Source organism: Pteropus alecto, unplaced genomic scaffold (assembly GCF_000325575.1).
Source record: "Pteropus alecto unplaced genomic scaffold, ASM32557v1 scaffold413, whole genome shotgun sequence".
Classification (NCBI taxonomy): Eukaryota; Metazoa; Chordata; class Mammalia; order Chiroptera; family Pteropodidae; genus Pteropus; species Pteropus alecto.
In genome coordinates, this window is record NW_006434120.1 from 2,031,243 (window position 1) to 2,051,639 (window position 20,397).

Consider the following 20,397-nt stretch of genomic DNA (forward strand, 5'->3'; position numbering starts at 1 on the left):
AAACCCCTCACTCCTGAGGCAGCAGGAACCTGGTTTTCCCACAGCCACTTGGGTAATTCAGTTCAATGTACGTTTATTGAATACTTGTTACAGGTAAAGGCGAGGAAACGACAATGAGAAGGACTCAGTCGTTAACCATATGAAACATATTTCATCAAAAGAAGACAAAAAGAAATAACTCAGACAAGAGAATATGATGACAGGTACAATACTAGGGCTGAGGGACAGACCACGCCCACCGAGTGGGGGCACAAGAGTCTTGGTGGAGGTGGCCTTATGGGTGAGCATTCGAGAGGGGCAGCTGTTCTTATAGGTGGCCTGGTTGGAGAGAGAGGCCAACACAGGGCCTGACCTGTGAGCGAGGGACTTGCAGGAGGCAGCAAGCAGTTTGGCTTCATTAGAGTCCAAGTGCATGAAAAGCAGTTTGGAAAGGAGTCTAGTGCTTAAGAAATCCACATACTTATTATCCTTCTGCTGGAGTCATATTCAGTCTTAGTTATGTTTTTTCTATATGACCATTCCTTTCGTTGATTTCTAAGATCTTTATTTTTCTAATTCCAGATATCTCTTAATCCTGTAAACAGAATGATTGACTCATTCTTTCAACCAATATTAACTGCGGGTCTTTTATGCAGAGCTTCTCAACTAGCGTGTTTAAGTTTTGAATGGGCTATTAAAGGTGTGCAGAGATACTAATCTCTTTCATTAGCAGCCTCTTGCACCCACATAAATGTTATCATTATCATTTTCTATGTGCTCTTTGATGTGATAAAGGTCCAGAGGGTCGGGCACAGGCACAGATAATTCTGAATAAGATGTGGTCTTAATTCCCAACGATTAAGAACACAAAATTTAAGTGTAACAAAGTGAGCCATGATGATAAAGTGAATAGCAATATATGGCACATGTTGGGGCACAAAGGAAGGAATGATTGAGTTTATAGAGGTGTGAGGCAGCCTGGGGAAAAGGTAGAAAAAGATGGCCTTGGAAAGTCATGCTTAGATGAAATCTTGGAAGTGGAAGAGGTGTTTGCCAGCTGGCAGGCAGCAGGTGCAGTGTGGAAGGGCATTCAGGCACAGAAGCATCCTGAGCAGAGGCTGGAGGCATAAATAGGAGGTGAGTCCTGAGAAGTGAGAGGAGTCTCATTACCATGAACCCCGAGTCACATGCAAGTAGAAGGACTGTCACTTCAAAACCTGAAGCCTTGAAAGCAAGACGGTGGCATGGCCAGATTTGGGGCAATGGATTGAAGAAGAAGGATTAATGGGGAGGGGCATGGTCTTGTGGGGGAGAAAGGGCTAGCCTAGTGGGAGGAAGAACATTTAGAAGATACCATAGTGGCCTTTCACTTTTAAAGATTCGGGACAAATAAGCCATACTTTCAGTTGCTTGCATGTATTTCCTCTTGATCATTGATTCAGGTATTCAGAATTTTCTGTGGATTCTCTATCCAGCCTTCCTGATCCTCTCTTAATCCCCAGTCTGTATATTCTGTGTGTGGGGTATGTAGATATGTGTTTGTCCCCATGATCTGCTGATCCTGTTCCTGCTCTTCAGGCTCCGTACAGCATATTGGGGTTTCCAAGTTGTTCTGCTAGGGGTGGCTTAAGAGGCTAAAGGAGAAGAAGCAGCAATTAAGATTTCTGATGATCTGAATTAAAGACCATGATGCGAATGCTTTTAGTACAGGTTGTAACTGGGTAAGGTATTGTTCTTCTAAGGTTCATAGTCCACAAGGCATGACAATGACATTTTTTAAGCAGCTCCAGATTTTATGTGCATGGGAGACTTAGCTGAATATGGCAAGAAAAGTTGTGAGCTGAGCTGGTTTCTCCTGGGGCATGATCCTCTCACCAGGGCTTGCTGCTCTGTGCTCCAGTGTCCCCTAGACTCCCAATCCAGCCCTTCTGACTCTGGTATTACTGCCCTGTCCTGCTCTGGTTAACGATCTCTGCAAGACCCTGTGCTCCACAAGGGAGAGCCTTCTCAGCACATGCCCTGCCCAGTGCCTGGCACATAACAGGAGTGTCCGTATAAATGAAGAGTCACACCTTCAGGATGGGGTAAGGAGCAGCCTCAGAAGGCCCTGTTGTGCCTGAGATGTGTCACAGTTGGGTGGCTGTTAGAGAGACAAACCAATCATTTGAGTTTGGCTAAATAAGAGAGAAAATATGTCATGAGGCTCGTTAGAAAAGGTAGTCCTGGAGGCTGCTTCCAGGAAGGACACTACTTAGTAGTTAAAATGTCTTATTTTTCCCAAGGGCCAAATCCTTGGGTGCCCCAATGTCATTTTCTGTCTTGGTTAAGTGTGTGCCACACTGCGACTTCCATCTTCTGAATTTATCTGAGGAGCATGCTCTTGGTGACTACGTGTGCAGTCTTAACCTGCCTTAAAAAGGAAGCCTCTGTGAGTACTGCTTCATGAGAAGCAAAAAGCCAACAGCCAAAGTTCTCATGCAATGAACTGCTAGGGGACATCTGAGTCTTTCCACTGGCAGAGACACAGCAGTGTTAAATGTGCCCCCAAATCAGAAACAACTGGTGGAGGAGGAATACTTGGTGGTTTTGCAGATTTTCATTGCCTGTGCTCTGTCTTATTTTTACCGCATCAGGAGTTCAAATAGACCCTAAATTCTGTTGCTTTGAAGAGAAGGAACACCAGTGTTTTTCACTGGAAGGTTGCCTATGTACCATGGGGGGACCTGCTAGGTGGGTGGGATTCCAGCTGGCACAGTGCTGGCTGGTGATAATGGCAAAATCTTGGGGTGGGGAGTTGGAGGAGGGTGGTTGCAGAGACTCCACACTCCCAGCTCCCTATCTGGGCCAAGGGCTAATGTGATGCAGGATGCACCTGTAGCAGATCTGGTGGTATTCTCCACTTCTGCCCTGAGGGAGAATAGTCTTGTCTATCCTAAAGACAAATTGCACATTCAAGAGACGGAGCTTCTTTCTGTGCCCTAACTCTGACCGTGGCTTTTTCCAGCCTCTCATCTGCTTGCTGACTTGACCAGGAACACTAAATGCTGAGAATAAATTGGAGTAGGCGATTCAGGAAACTCTTCCTCAGTGAACCTTTCTAGAGTGAAATGACACCCTGTGCCTGCCTCCCCTGGAAGCCTCCCTGCTTCTCTGGCTTTCAGCTCTCAGGGGCTGCCCTCCAGAGCTTCTCCAAGTGACAGCAGCGATGTACCTTGGAGCGGCTTCCTTTCTCTTTGAAGCAGTGCAGGCTAGCTGACTCACTGGAATCCAGTAGTTTCCTTCTTTGCTATTTATGGAACTTTCTCTAAGGAACAGTTAGCATTACATAAATGAATCTGGTTAAGGCAACCAGCCAAGGAAATCTGGTTATGTCCCTGAAATCACCAACAAAACCTGAAATGCAGTAATAGACTCATGAATTTCTCATGCAACTCAAGCAGAGGCAGTTTGCCGCTGATGAAGTAAAGAGGTGTGAGCCAAAGCATCTTTTTCAAGGATATGGGTATCAACAGGCTCTCATTTTCTGGCATATGGATAGAACCCCTAGTGAAGGTGACTCTGCCTTGACCTAGTACCCTTGGCAGGGTAGCATGGGTCATTCATGGTGTCTCACAGGTCATTCACAGTCAGGGAGTTCTTTCTCACCTTCACTCCTCCTCTTTCTGAGAAAGGTCATTCATTCCCTCTTGTTCTGTCCTTGACTACTGTGGCGTTGTCTGTTGTGTAAAGAACTAGCAATGGATCTTTTAATTCAGGGACTAATAAAAATTAGGAACAGTCTCAAGGAAATCGGGCAGTGGGTTCACATGAGAAATCAGATTTTTGTTCTACAGAAGAACAGCACATTTGGCTTGTCCTTTCACTGTCCTCTGGGTAGTTTTCATATATCTACAAAGAAGACTACCCACAGGCAAAGCCTGTTTTTAAAAATATTTCTAAAAATTTTAATTAAAAATGTTCAATTATAATATAATAGATATATAACATTTTATTAGTTTCAGATGTACAACATAATGATTTGATATTTGTATATATTGTGAAATGACACCTCAATAAGTGTAGTTAACCTCTTACCTTATATAGTTAAGTTTTTTTCTTATAATGAGGACTTTCAATCTTTCTTAGCAACTTTTAATATACAACATGTTATTAACTATAGTCACCAATGCTGTACATTACATCCCCAGTTCTTATTTTATAATGAGAAGTTTGTACGTTTTGGCTACCTTCACCTCTTCCACCTCCCAGAAACCACAAATATGTCTTTCTATATGTATGAATAAGATTTTTTTATTCCACATATAAGTGAAATCATATGGTATTTGACTTATTTCACTTAGCAAAATGCACTCAGGGTCCATCCATGTTGTTGCAAATGGCAAGATTGCCCTCTTTTTTTTTTTATGGCTGAATAAAATAACATTGTATATATACACACCACATTTTCCTTATCCAGTCATCCAATGATGGACACTTGGATTGCTTCCATGTCTTGGCTATTGTAAATAATGCCGTAATAAATATGAAGGGTACAAATGTCTTTTGAGTTAGTGTTGTCATTTTCTTTATATAAACACCCAGAAGTGGAATTGTTAGATTATATGGTAGTCCTATTTTAAATTTTTGAGAAACCTCCACATTGTTTTCCATAGTGGTTGCACAAATTTAATTCCCACCAACAGTGCGTGAGGGGTAGCTTTCTCCATATCTTTGGCTGTTTGATAATAGCCATTCTAATAGTTGTGAGGTGGTATCGCATTATTGTATAGATCTTCTTTTCCCTAATGATTAGTGATGTGGAGCATGATTTCATGTACCTCTTGGTCATCTGAATGTCTGTGGGAAAATGTCTATTCAGATTCTCTGCCTATTTTTTAATTAGATTTTTTTTTTTTTTTTTTTGCTTTTAAGTTATATAAATTCTTTATATGTTTTGGATATTAACCTCTTTTCAGATATATGATTTGCAAATATTTTCTCCCATTTGGTAGGTGAATCTTTTATTGCTGATGGTTTTCTTTGCTGTGTAGAAGTTTTCAAATTTTATGTAGCCACACTTGTTTTCTTTTTCTTTTGTTGCTTATACTTTTGGTGTCAAATCCAAAAAATGACCAAGACTAATCTCAAGGAAATTGCCATTGTGTTTTCTTGTAGGAGTTTTATGGTTTCAGGTCTTACTTTTAAGTCTTTAATCCATTTTGAGTTAATTTTTGTGTATGGTGTAAGATAGTGGTCCAATTTCATTCTTTTGCATATGGCTGTCCAGTTTTCCTCAAATGGTTATTGAAGAGACTGTCTATTCTCCATTGTACAGTCTTGGCTCCTTTGTTGTAAATTAATTGACCATATAAGCTTGAGTTTATTTCTGGGCTCTCTATTCTGTTCTATTGATCTGTGTCTGTTTTTATGCCAATATCGTACTGTTTTGATTACTATAGCCTTGTAATATAGTTTGAAATCAGGAGAAATGATGCTTCCGGCTTTGTTCTTCTTTCTCAAGAGTCTTTGGCTATTCAAGGTCTTTTATGATCCCATACAAATTTTAGAATTATTTGTTCTATTTCTGTGAAAAATACCATTGAAATTTTGGTAGAGATTGCATTGAATCTGTAGATTGCTTTGGGTAGTATGGACATTTTAACAACATTAATTCTTTCAGTCCATGAGCATTGAATACCTTTCCAGTCATTTATATCTTCTTTAATTTTTTTCTCATAGTTTATAGTATACTGGTCTTTCACCTCATTGGTTAAATTTAATCCTGGGTATTTTTTATTCTTTTGATGTAGTTATAAATGAGATTGTTTTCTTAATTTCTCTGATAGTTCGTTTAGTGTATAGGCACACAACAGATTTTTATATATTGATATTGCATCCTTCAACTTTACTGAATTTATTTTTATTTATTGTAACTTTTTTTTGGTGGAGACTTTAGGGTTTTCATTATATAATTATGTTATCTGAAAATACTGATGTTTTACTTCTTTTAAATTAGATGCCTTTCTCTTCTCTTCTCCTCTCCTCTCTTTTCTTTTCTTTTTCTTTTTCTTTTTCTTTTTCTTTTCTTTGCCTAATGGCTCTGGCTAGGGCTTGTAATACTATGTTGAGTGAAAGTAGTTAGAGACCAAATCCTTGTGTTTTTCTGATCTTAAAAAAAAAAGAGATTTCAGCTTGTCACCATTAAATATTATGTTAGCTGTGGGCTTGTCATATATGGGCTTTATTATGTTAGTGTACATTTCCTCTATATCCAGGATGTGAGAGTTTATTTTTTTATCATAAATAAATGTTGAATCTTGTCAAATGCTTTTCCTGTACCTATTCAGATGACTATATGATTTTCATTGTTTATTTTGATAATGTGGTGTATAACATTGATTGATTTGTGAATAAAGAACTATCCTTGTATCCCTGGAATAAATCCTACTTGATCATGGTGTATAATCCTTTTCATGTACTGCTGAATTCATATTGCTATTTTTTTGTTGAGGATTTTTGCATCTATGTTCATCAGGGATATTGACCTGTCGTTTTCCTTTCTTGTGGTTTCCTTGTCTGTGTTTGGTACCAGGGTAGTGTTGGCCTGGTAAAATAAGTTTGGAAGTGTTCCCTCCTCTTCTATTTTTTTGGTAGAGTTTAAGAAGGATTGCCATTAATTTTTCCTTAAATGTTTGGTAGAATTCAGCACTGAAGTCATTTGTCCTGGACTTCTGTTTGCTGGGAGGTTTTTGATTACTTATTCAATCTCTTTACTAACAATTGGTCTGTTCAGATTTTCTATTTTTTCATGATTCAATCTTGGCAGAGTTGTATGTTTCTAGGAATTTATCCATTTCCTCTAGATTGTCCAATTTGTTGGTGTATGATTGTTCACTGCTGTCTCTTATGATCCATTGCATTTCTGTGGTAAACATTTTAATGTCTTCTTTTTCATTTCTGGTTTTGTTTATCCGAGTCTTCTATTTTTCTTGGTGAGTCTACCTAAACGTTTGTCAATTTTGTGTATGTTTCAAAGAATATGTTCATTGATCTTTTTGTCTCTTTTGTCTCTATTTCATTTATTTCTGCTTGGATCTTTGTTATTTCTTTCTACTAAATTTTGGCTTAATTTCTTCTTCTTTTTCTAGTATGTTGAGGTGTAAAGTTAAGGGTTAGATTGTTTACTTGAGATCTTTCTTGTTTCTTGAGGTAGGCATAAACTTACCTCTTAGAACTGCTTTTGCTGTATCCTACAAGTTTTGTTATGTTGTATTTCCATTTTCATGTCTCAAGGTATTTTTTTTTTTTAAATTTCTCTTTTGATTCCTTCTTTGACCCATTGTTTTTTCAGTAGTGTGTTGTTTAACCTCCACATACTTGTGAATTTTTCAGTTTTTTTCTTGGAATCAATTTCTGGTTTTATACCATTTTGGTTGGAAAAGATGCTTCATATAATTTCAATCTTAAATTTATTAAAACCTGTTTTATGGCCTAATGTATGATTAATCCTGGAGAATATTCCACGTGCACTTGAGATGAATGTGTATTCTGTTGTATTTAGATGAAATATTTTGTATATATCTGTTAAGTCCTCAGGTCTAACTTGTCACTTAAAGCCAATAGTTCCTTATTGATTTTCTATTTGGATGATCTCTCCATTGGTAAAAGTGGAGTATTAAACTCCTCATTTAATAGTGTATTGTTGTATAGTTCTCTCTTTAGGTCTGTTGATATTTGTTTTATAAATTTAGATGCTCTTATGTGGGTGTATAACTATTTTTAAATATTATATTCTCTGTTGTATTGACTCCTTTGCCATTAAAAAATGACCTTTTTTTTTTTGTCTCTTATTAGTCTTTTTCTTAGTCAATTTGTCTAAGTACAGATACTCCAGCTTTCTTTTAGTTTGTATTTGCATGACATTTATTTTTCCATCTCTTCACTTTCAGTCTGTGTGTGTCCTTACATTCAAAGTATCTTGTAGGCAGCATATATGTGCATCCTTTTTTTTTTTTTTTAAATCCATTTAGCCACTCTATATCTTTGGATTGGAAAACTTATTCCATTTACATTTAGAGTACTTATTGATAGGTAACTATGTACTGCCATTTTGTTAACTGTTTTCTGGCTTTTTTAAAAAATAATTCCTTTGTTCCTTCTTCTCTTGCTTTCTTCCTGTGACTTGACAATATCCTATAGTGGTGTTGACGCCAAGAATGAATGTGCCTGTTAAGAAGGACTCGTGGTGGCTAATTGGGCTCAAATTTATAAACGGAGTCTAGCAGTCATTGCTCTCTGCACTTCAGGAAAAAAATGCACTGAGTTGCCTGCCTTCTGACGTCTGAGTCAACCCTTATAAAGGAACTCCTAGGCTTGTAAATCAGTCAGTAGACTGAAGACCTGACCCGGCCAGTCAAGGCGGTGCAGCTATATCCTCATTTGCATCTTCATGGACCAATCAGTGGCTCCATTCTGACCAATGAGGACACTTATTTTAGTGCTTTTTTGTGAGGATTTAGAGTCCTCATTTAAACAGGCCAATCAAGGAATGGAGACAGGCACTCCTATCTATGTAAGCCAGCTTCACCTCTGTCTTGGTGGAGCATGCCTTCCGTTTCCATTGAAGGCTGCATTTCCCTGGCAGGAGCTGTAACACTGGAGCAGAGTGGAGCAGTAACACCTGGGCTGCCTCGCCTGGCTGCCTAACAGCCATGCTGTTCCACAGCTGTGCCGTATCATAACTGACCTATATCACTATTGAGCTCTAAAGGCATGCTGTTTCACAATTTAGCTCTCCTCCTTTACCATACCCCAAACTAGGGATTCTTGTTGGCATTCAATTGATGAAGATAACCTTTGGTTGACAATGGTATTCTCAGATTCCTTTCTTTCTCTTTTGTGTATATGCTATAGATTTTTGCTTTGGGGGATGATGAGGCTTACAAAAAACAACTTATATTTTTAACAATCTACATTTTTACACTTCCTCGTGTTTTTTGTTTTCGATGTCAAAATTTACATCTTTTTATCTTGTGTATTTATTAACAAATTATGGTAGCTATAATTCTTTTTTACTACTTTTATCTTTTAACCTCCATACCAACTTTATAAGTGATTAACTCAGATCCTTTACAACATTAGGTTATTCTAAAATTTACTATATATTTACCTTTACCAGTGAGATTGATACCATCTTGTATAAGTTCTGCATTTTTTCTCGGAATATTTATTTTTCAGTATGATTTATGAAATACCCATTGGCTGTAAAACACAGGAGTAGACTGCATTGATGTTTATATTAACAAAAGACCACAGGAAGTTGATTATCACTGATTTAAGGCTTTTCAAAAGAGAAATATTCCTTCCTATAATACAACAAAGAGATTAGAAATAGCTGACAAATAATTAGCAATGACTTAAGCAAGAATTCCACTTTCGAAATTAGAATGAAAAAGAGGTAAGCCTACTGTAAGATATGTTTAAAAGAAACAATATCTTCATTTAGGGAGTCTCAGGAAGAGAAAAGAAGGAGAAAGAAACATAAATCTAATTTAAAGAAATAATAGTTGAAAACTTCCCAAATCTGGGGAGAGATATGACCATCCAGGAAAGGAAGCTCAAAAATCCCCAAACAGCTTCAACCCAAAGAAATCTTAACTGAGATACATCATAATCAATATCTCAAAAATCAAAGATAAAGAGAGGATCTTGAGAGCAGCAAGAGAGAAAAGAGTCATCACATATATAAGGAAATCCTGATACGGCTTTCCGCAGATTTCTCAGCAGAAACCTTGCAGTCCAGGAGAAAAGGGAAGATATATTCAAAGGAAAAAAAAAACCCAACTAATCCAAGAATATTCTACCCAGCAAAGCTGCCATTCAGAAATAAAAGAGAGATATCCAGACAGAAACTGATGGAATTTATCACCACTAGGCCTGCCCTACAAGAAATGCTTGAACGAAGTTCTTCAAGTTGAAACAAAAGATGTTAATTAGTAACATTAAAACCTATTAAAGTTTAAAATTCACTGGTAAAGGTGAATAAATAGTCAAATTCAAAATACCCGAATACTGCAATTGTGGTGTGTAAATCATTTTGAAATTTAGCATATAGGTCAAGAGACAAGTGTGGGAAATAAGTAGCTGTAATATTATGTTAATGACACAATATAAAAAGATAATTTGGGATATCAACATAAATTGTGGGGGCAGGCAGATAAATGGGTAGAACTTTCGTATGCAGCTGAAATTAAATTGTTTTTAGCTTAAAATAGATGGTGATAAGATGTATTATGAAAGCCTCTAGGTAACCACAGAGTAAAAACCTTTAATAGCTTCACAAATGATAAAGAGAAAAAAAATCAAAGCAAACCACTACAAAAATTATCAACTACAAAGAAAAACATCAAGAAAAGAAAAAAGAAACTAAAGAACTAAAAAAATCAGAAAACAATTAGCAAGGTGGAGATAGTTAAGTCCTCAGCTATCAACAATTACTTTAAATGTAAATGGGCTAAATTTTCCAATTAAAAGACACAGACTGATTGAACGGATAAAACATGATCCATCTATATGTTGCCTACAAGAGACTAACTGAAGCATTAAGGATACTCACAGGCTGAATGTGAATGGATGAAAAAAGATATTTAAAGCAAATGAAAAGCAAAGAGAGCAGGGGTAGTTATGTCAGATAAAATAGATGTTAAGTCAAAACTGTAATGAGAAATAAAGAAAATTATATAATAATAAAGAGGTCCATTCATCAGGAGAATATAATAATTGTAAACATACATGAACCCAATATTGAGACACCTGAAAATAGTAAACAATTATTAAAAGATCTGAAGAAGGAAATAGCAATGCAATAACAGTAAGGGTACAAACTTGTGACTAGTAGATAAATAAGTTTTGGAGCTTAGATGCACAACGAAGTGATTATAATCAATGATGCTTATTAGAAATTTCCAAGTTGCTAAGAGAGAAGGTATTAACTGTTCTCAACACAAAAAAGAAATGATAATTTTGTGACATGATAAAGGTGTTTGCTAATGCTATTATAGTTGTCATACTGCAATATATGCAACACGTTATCAAACCAACATGTTGCCAACCTGTGATTTATACAATGATATGTCAATTACATCTCAATAAAAAAGTAATAATTAAAAAAAATCTCATTTTCCTTTATTTGAGCAATAGTCAAGAGAAAGGATATTTTGGGTTTGAATTATCCAGATAATTCATTCCATTCTTCCTTTCAGTTTTCTAGTGCCCAGAGGGTATAATGCTAGCCTGTGGCACTGAACTTTAGCTGATTACCATATTGCAGGTCACAAGATTATTCATTTAAACACACACACACACACACACACACACACACACACACACACACACACACACACAATTTAGGAGCCTGATTGGAATCTTAGAGATTTAATTTAATTGTACCTTGGCACAATTGACATTTTGGGCTGGGTAGTTCTCTGCTGTGCATTGTAGGATGTTTAGCAGCATCCCTGCCCTCTGCCCACTAGATGCCAGTAGCACCCCTCCGTTCCCCCCATATCATGACAACCAAAAATGTCTCCAGATGTTCCCAGGCATGGGAGGGGTGAAAAAAATGTCCCCACTTGAGAACTACTGCTAACCTTTTGTATTATGGAAACTTAATGCCCTTACATAAATTCAGGTGTCAAAATTCTATGAGAATGCCTCCCTATCATTTTTTAAATAACTTTTTATTTTTATAAACTGATAAGTAGACAGTTTTAAAAACAAAGTAGTTTTACAAAGCTTATAATGGGGAAAAAAAGGTTCTGCTCTTACCTGAGTCTCATTTCTTAGAGCAGCACTGTTAAATAGAACTTCCTGCAGTGACAGAAGTGTTCTATATCTGCACTGTCTGGTGTGATAGTCACTAGCCTCAGTTCCCCCCAGTATCCCTCAGTCCATCAGTCCTGGGCAGGTGTTAGAAACAAGGCAGCCCATGTTTTTGAAGCCAGTCGTGGAGAGTGTTGGGCTGGTGGGAATACTGCTGAGGATACAGAATTGCACTCCTTCCTAGGTTCAGTGTAGCACTCCCACCCTTGACTGTGCTTCACATCCTCACGTCTAGGTCACCCACCTTTCTAGAGAATAAGCTTCAGTCTTCTGATAAGATAAGGAAGAGGTGGCTGATCTAGGAGTTCAACTACTCTGTGTGTGTGATCCAAGAAAACTTTATATATAAAAATAGGCAGCAGGCCAGATATGGTCTACAGTCTTTTGACTCCTGTCAATTGCTTTTTATGCAGACTTTTAAACCAATTTTCCAATTTTACCACCCCCTAACCTAGGTATAAGCACTGTGCATGCAACTCTGCCCCACCTCCCTTTCAGCTTTGCCATCTCCCTCTGGCCCCTTCCTCAGGGCCCTGGCAACACCGGGCCTGATGCATCGTCTTGGTTTTAGCAGCTCAGAATGATAAAGACAAGACAATCACTAGTTCTCTAGTTCATGAGAGCAGGAAAGGTGTATGGTCTGGGGACCCTCGACCTTGTAGGGAGCCGAAGGGATGTGTTTTCCCAAAGATAATCTATCGACCTGATGTCCCTGCCCCCAGTCCTCTTATATGGAAGTGCGGGAGGGCGGAGTTCTGATTCTGCTGAACTGGGCTACCCAGCATGCTTCAAAGAGGAAAATTGTTAGAGCACCTCTCAATTTCAAGTGTGAGTTACTTATCACCTTGTTTTTCAGGTGTACTCCAACCACTAATTCAGGGATAAGTGGGCACCATCACCATTGTCTGACATAAATAAATTAAAGTGGATTATCAAAACTCAAAGGCAGCGCTATTGCAAGGCTGAGCTAGTTGCCTATGTCAGAAAAGGAACCATACCTAACATGAGTCAGGTCTACGAAACATCTTCAAAGCCTTCCAGTGGATTTGGCCAAAGTTACATAACTGCCAGACTACTGCCAGTCATCACATTCCTTCCTGCTGTCCTCAACTTCAGCCCCCATACTGTCATCAGGATCAGTGAATACATGTATTTGCCAGAACAGACATTGACACAGTCCTCAAGACTGAGGCTGTCATGAAATCATGCTGAGAGCAGAAATGAGATAATTAGTATAGTATGTAGGCCAATAGTTTGCAATCCTGGCTGCACATAAGAAACACCTGGGAAGCTTTGAAAAATAGCCCAATCCAGAGCAATTGAAACAATCTCTGGGATGGGTCCCAGGCATCAGCGGAAAAGCTTCCCAGGTGATACTGATGGGCAGTCAAGACAGGGACAGCTGTTTTAGGCCAACGTCCTGATTTGCCCTTATGCCTAGGCTTCATTTCTCCTGAGTACCTATTTTTATTGCTACTGAAAATGATACTTTAAATGACTAGATAGTATATTATTTCATAACCACGTACTCTTCAAAATTTAAAAACCCTCTTTCCTACTCTCTGTGAAGTAAACTCTTGCAACCTTCCAATTCCAAATATCTGTGATTCTGAGAAACTGAAAACCGAGACTCAAAAGAGTGCCTTGCATAATCCGCACTGAGGAAGCTAGTGGGAGAGGCAGAGCTAGCACACAGGAATATTCTTTTCTCTGTCTTCCCCTCACTGTGTTAATCAGATTAGCATTCACTTTTCCCCATTTTATACAATTATTCTGGCTAAAGTACACTGAACTTGCCCTCTCAATTAACCTTCATCTGGAAAATGACATGGATAATGGAAATTCTGAAGAATGAATTTCCAGTCCCATGTTCCTCTCTCAATAAATTTTCACTTTGTTCTTATCTGCAAATCTGTTTTAATAACAAAACTTGTTTTTTAGCTTTGAATTCTCATTAGTTCCAATCATTTCTATGGCTTACATAAGTTTCCTCTTGCAGTATTATCTGCTAACTCACTTAAAACAGAAAATTATTGGATATATTTGTAATGCTTGTGCCAGAAACGAGGCTGCTTACATCAGAAGAGATCAACTAACTGCCTTACAGAACAAAAACCCAGGCTGAATAAAATCTACATGCACGTCACTGCCACTAGATTCTAAAGAGCAAAGATGGATCTAATCTTCATAAATCAGCCTCACTGGGGAAAATGCTGACTGTTGAGTGTAGTCTTGTTCTAACAATGCCTCTACTTAGCAAACAGAATTTAGGACAGCACCTCAAAGTTTGTGGGTTAGTCAGCATGCCAAGAATGTGTCAAGACCTCACTACTGCTACTTATTATGTCCTTAGGTGCTCTCCTGGCCAGAATTGTGTGTGGGCTTTCTTGGGTAATTGACAAGAAAGTAAAAATATTACATTTAAAAAAATCTTGTCCTTGTAGTGCTTACTATTCAAGACACAGATGCAGAAACAGGAGGACATAAAGACAGGACGACTTGATAGGTGCCTGATGAATATGTCAATTAAGTAAGCATTTTCACTGAAGATAAGATAGAATGCAATGTATCTTCATATGTTGTAATGGGTGAGTCATTTCAGGCTTGCATTTTCAGATTTGGCAACAACCTGACATGTATTCAGTTGGCCATTTGCCTGAAAAATTATCACTTTAACCTGTTGTGGTATCGGGGCTAGAGGATGAATATGAGTCTGGGGTCACTACTTTGGGTTGGGCTCACGCAGGAGTTGCAGAAGACCATTGAGGGATGGGCCAGATCCTCATGTCCATGGGATCTGGGAGAGCCCTGAGTAAAAAGGACTTCTCTCGAACACCACTGAGAGTGAGCCCCCCAAATTGTTCCACTGGTCCTGAACTCATCCAGTTCAGTAGCTGGGTCCTTGGGCCTTCTGTCTTAGGCACCAGACCTGGCTGTACTTGCACTAGTTCTAGCTGGAATTAAGCTAACCTTCCATTAGTTACTCAGTTAAAATTTTAGAGTATCAATGTAGGTTTTCTGATCTGCTTTTGTGCACAGAAAAATATCTAAAAGCTACTTTTGAAAAACTAATATTTAATTAAAGTACCAATTTCTAGACCAATTTTTTTATTAAACTTACTGATTTAAGTTTGACTCTTAAATCTTATTACTTGCCTAACTAATCTAACAAATGTTAACAATTAACACTTATTTTTAAAAGGGCTCCTTTGGCTTAATTTCCTTTCATATCTTAAATTTTATTTATACATTTAATATATTGATTTTAGTTTTAAGTTGTTCAGTGGTATGATTAATAAACAAAACCTTTTAAAGTACTTAAATAACTCTTGTAAATCTAATGAATTAAACATATAAACATGGCAAATATTGAATCTTCTTAAATGTTTCAATGTTATAAATTTACTAAAACTTTAACTTTCTATTCCTCAACTTAAAACTGCAAATATAAATCAATTCTAAACTACATTTTAAAGTGGAATCACAGGTTGATCTTTTGTTCCAATAGACCAAATTCTCTAAAATACAACAAATTCTTAAAATACCAAACATGAACAAACTATTTCTGAACCTAACACAAAAATTTTAGTATTATAGGTTTTGTTTATTATTTCTATATTAAATTCTAACTTTTTTTCTCAGATTAAAATATAAATATCCACTAAAGAGATAACTATGTTATTCCAAACAATTTGGGGTTGTTTTTCTAGCTGACTGAGGTTATACATGGACAGCTATTTTGGCTAAGAAGTGTCCAACAAGGAGGGACAAGTAGGACCCTCTTTGGTGGTTGCTATAGCATGGATTCCAGAATTTAAAGGGGTTGTTCACATGGTCCATCTTCCTGGATTTAAGTCAAACTATTATCTAATTCCTCTCTACTAATGGATTTATACAACCTTCTCCCAGATGGTGGTTAACTTTCATCACTGCTTCATTAGCTCTGTATATTTTTGTTTCTCTTAAGATAGTGACACGTTATCTCATTGGATTCTGAAGCTCTCAAAGCTTCAATGCCTCTGAAGTCCTCTGATAATCAGGCATTCTTGGGTTCATGGAAGAGAGGAGGCAGTTGAGCCTGGAAGGCCCAGCTACTTGAAATGTCCCATGTGAATCTGGTGTTAAAGAAGTGATCACACAGCAGCTGGGCAACTGAAGAGAGAGGTAGACTCAGGAAAGAGAGGTGCTAAACTGCTCATAACTCAATTATCAAATTCATTAGAGTTAAGGAGATCTTGGAAAGCACTTTCATGTACTGGCTTCCAAGGCCCTACAACATGGCATGCCCAAGCCCTAGAAACTTCCTCCTTGTTCTTATTTACTGTTTCTTCTACTCTTTTCACAAATCCTTTCTCTGGCCTTTTAAAAGGTGGCGATCAAAATAGAATTTTGTCCTGTAAGACTGAATGTATCACTCTTTTGATTGTCAAGACAAGAAAATCATCTCACACTATTAAAAAGAGAGATTTAATATAAGAATATTGAGGAGACACAACTGCATAAGTACAATGAACCACAGGAATAAGCAGAGCTAAGGATTCACATGTAATAAGGCCCCTTCTTTCTCTGGCTTTTTCTTGTGCACAGAAATATTCTTCTCTCTCATAGCAGGGTGGTTTTCTCTACGTGGTGGAAAACTCAGCTGCTGACCACTCCTAAGCTTTCCCTGTTAAAGCTTCAGTCATCTAGAGGGAGACTAACTTTTCTTTCTCAATCAATGCCAGTTCCCCAATGACAAAATGACATCAGTGCAAAGATAGTCTAGCTACATCGACTACATCTGGGAGGCAGGATTGGTTATTCTAACATGATGCTTCAGCTATACCTGTGTGACTGGGAAGAGAATCTCTTATTTGGCCACAACGTGGAGATGACCGGTGCTGAGCATTACCAGAAGGGCATCTTAACCATTATACTTCAGACGATTGCTTAAATGGTTCAACGTTTAGGCTTTCTCTCAAACAACTAAAAGTACATTTCTCATTTATGGTATTTGAATGTCTTTTGAATCAGAAATGGAGAACATTGAAAAAAATCTTATTCATATGAAAGCTAAGTGACAGGTAAAACTGTGAAACCCAATTTCCTGGAAATTTGTAGGAAATGAATGGGTAGCCAATAGCCTAATGATTTGGATGTGATTTCAGCCTTGCAGTTTTTGATATTTTCTTTGCTTCTCAATTTTGGGAAGATATCATTCTCTTTTGAGGTCCAAGGGAGAAAATTCATTTGTAATTTCTTACAACAGCTATTTCGATAAGCAATACCTTGGGATCAGACTAAAATGATGCACATTTTGGAATTTTCAAAATTGTACACATATTGTCAAGCACACACAAAACATTCTCTAGCACAGATCATAGGTTAGACCACAAAACAAAATCTTAATAAATTTAAGAAGATTGAAATCATATCAACCATCTATTCCAACCACAATGGTATAAAGCTAGAACTCAGTTTCAAGAAGAAAACTAAATGATTCACAAACATGTAGAGATTAACCCATTTCCAGTTTGCCCCAAGAATACTCACTGGCAGCACTTGTGGCTGAAAGTGTTTACTCCAAGATAACTAGTGGATTACAGTCCTAACCTTATGGCCAAAGTTTGCCTTTTGAAATACCTTGCTTTTATTATTATTTTCACATTTAGACTATCTAGTATATTGATAGTCTTTGGAAACAAATGACATCATTCTATTTATAGCATTCTGTTCTTAGTAGTGATATTTCCATTCTCGATTGCTGAAAATTTCAAATCCTAGAAAACATAGCATTCCTACAGGTTATGTTAACATTGTTCTCAGTTGTTAGCTGAAGATTCACTTGATGAATTTGATGTATGTATACATTTCTATTACATTAGGATTAGAGACAAGTTCTGTTTAGAAATAACTCCAAGAACAGTTTTTATATTTTATTTTCACATTGAAAACCAGTCAGATTTGTTTCAGCCTCAAACAGCGTGTTTATTAAAATTAATGCTGACAGTGAGCTACACGTTTTGTTTTTTTTTTTCCTCCAAATGGGAAATGGGTTAAATAACATGCTACTGAAAAACCAATTGGTCCAAGAAGAAATAAAAAAAGAAGTAAAAATAACTTTGATACAAATAAAAATGGAAATACAAAATACCAAAACTTATGAGATGGAGCAAAAGCAATTCTTGGAGAAAAGTTCATAGTGATAAATGCTTATATCAAAACATAAGAAAGATCACAAATAAACAATCTCACTTTACACCTCAAGGAAGTAGAAAACCAAGAAAAAATGAAGCCCAAAATTAGCAAAAGAAAGGAAATTACTAAGATCAGATCAGAAATAAATGATAGACTAAAAAGATAAAAGAAATGATCAATGGAAAAGAGTTTTTTAAAGATAAAATTGACAACCTTTAGTGAGACCTACCAAGAAAAAAAGGGGACTCAAATAAATGAAATCAGAAATGAAAGAGCTGTTACAACTGATACCGCAGAAATATAAAAGATCATAAGAAACTACTATGAAAAATTATATGACAACAAGTTGAACAACCAAGAAGGAATGGATAAATTCTTAGAAACATACAATAGAAAAATCTGAACAGATCAATTACTAAGATTGAATTAGTAATCAAAAACTTCCCAGCAAACAAAGTACAGAACTAGGTAGCTTCACTGGTGATTTCTACCAAACATTTAAGGAAGAATTAATTCCAATCCTTTTTAAACTATTCCAAAAAACAGAAGAGGAGGGAATACTTCTAAACTCATTTTGCCAGGCCAGCATTAATATGATACCAAAACCAGACAAAGAAAACACAAGAAAAAATTTACAGGTCAATATCCCTGATGAACACAGATGGAAAAATCCTCAACGAAATATTAGCAAACTGAATTAAACAAACATTAAAAGGAACATATACTATGTTATGTGGAATTTATTCCAAGAATGCAAGTTTGGTTCAACATTAATCAGTGTGATACACCACTTCATTAACATAATGAAGAATAAAAATCATATGGTCATTTCAATACATGCAAAAAATGCATTTGACAGAATTCAGCATCCATTTATGACAAAAAACTTTCAATAAGGTGAGTATAAAGGGAACATACCTCAACAACATAAAGGCCATAAATGACAAGCCAACAGCTAACATTATACTTAATGCCAAAAACCAAAAGCTTTTTCTCTAGTATTAGGAACAAGCCAAAGATGCCCACCCTCGCCACTTTTATTCAACACAGTGTGGAAGTCCTAGCCAAGTAATTGGGTAAGAAAAAGAAATAAGTTATCCAAATCAAAAATTAAAACGTAAAACAGTCACTATTTGCAGATAACATATTATACATAGAAAACTCTAAAGACTCCACTAAAAAAAAATTAAAATTAATAAATTTGGTTAAGTTGTAGGATACAAAAGTCAATGTATAAAAATCTGTTGCATTTCTATACACTAAGAACAAACTATGAGAAAGAGAAATTAAGAAAATAATCTCATTTATAATTGCATCAAAAATAATAAAATACCTAGGGATGAATTTAAACAAGGAGGTGAAATACCTGTACACTGAAAGAAATAGAAGACACAAATAAATGGAAAGGTATTCCATGCTATCGGAGTAGAAGAATTAAAATTGTTAAAATGTCCATACTGCCCAAACCAATCTACAAATTCAATGCAATCCCTACCAAAATTCCAATAGCATTTTTCATAGAAATAGAACAAACAATCCTAAAATTTGTATGGAACTACAAAAGACCCCAAATAGCCAAAGCAATCTGGAGAAAGAACAAAGTAGCAGGTATCACATTTTCTAATTTCGAGCTATATGGTATTGACATAAAAACAGACACACAGACCAAAGGAACAGACTTGAGAGCCAAGACATAAATACATGCATATCTGGTAATTTGACAAGGAAGCCAAGAGTTCTCAATGGAGAAAAGACAGTCACTTCAATAAATGGTGCTGGGAAAATTGAATATTCACACTTTAAAAGAATGAAATTACAACCTCTACTTATACCACTCACAAAAAATTAACTCAAAATGGATTAAAGACTTAAATATAAGACTTGAAGCAATAAAAATCCTAGAAGAAAACAGGAAAAATATCCTTGACATGGGTCTTAGCAATGATTAGTTTTAGATTTGACACCAGAGACAAAGCCAACAAAAAAGAAAGACTACATCAAACTAAAAAGCTTCTGCACAGCAAAAGAAATGAATAACAAAATCAAAAGAGAACCTATGGAAGGAGAAAATATTTGCAAATCATAGATCTGATAAGGGGTTAATATCTAAAATATATAAAGAACTCATACAACTCAATAACAAAAAACAAAAACAAAACAAAAACCCCAACAAAACAACCAAATAATCCAATTAAAAATGGACAAAGGCCTTGAATACACATTTTTCTAAAGAAGATATACAAATGGCCAAATAGAACATGAAAGGTGCTCAATATTGCTAACCACTAGGGAAATGCAAATCAAAACCATGATGTGATATTACCTCATGCCTGTTAGAATGGTTATCATCAAAAAGATAAGAGATAACAAATGCTGGTGAAG

At 36.6% G+C, this 20,397-nt stretch overlaps 1 protein-coding gene across 1 annotated transcript in view; it reads right to left on the reverse strand.

Moving 5' to 3' along the window:
• FAM124A (family with sequence similarity 124 member A) overlaps positions 1-20,397 on the reverse strand; it is a 64,266-nt gene that overhangs the window by 1,846 nt on the left and 42,023 nt on the right. The gene's annotated exons all lie outside the window — the stretch shown is intronic.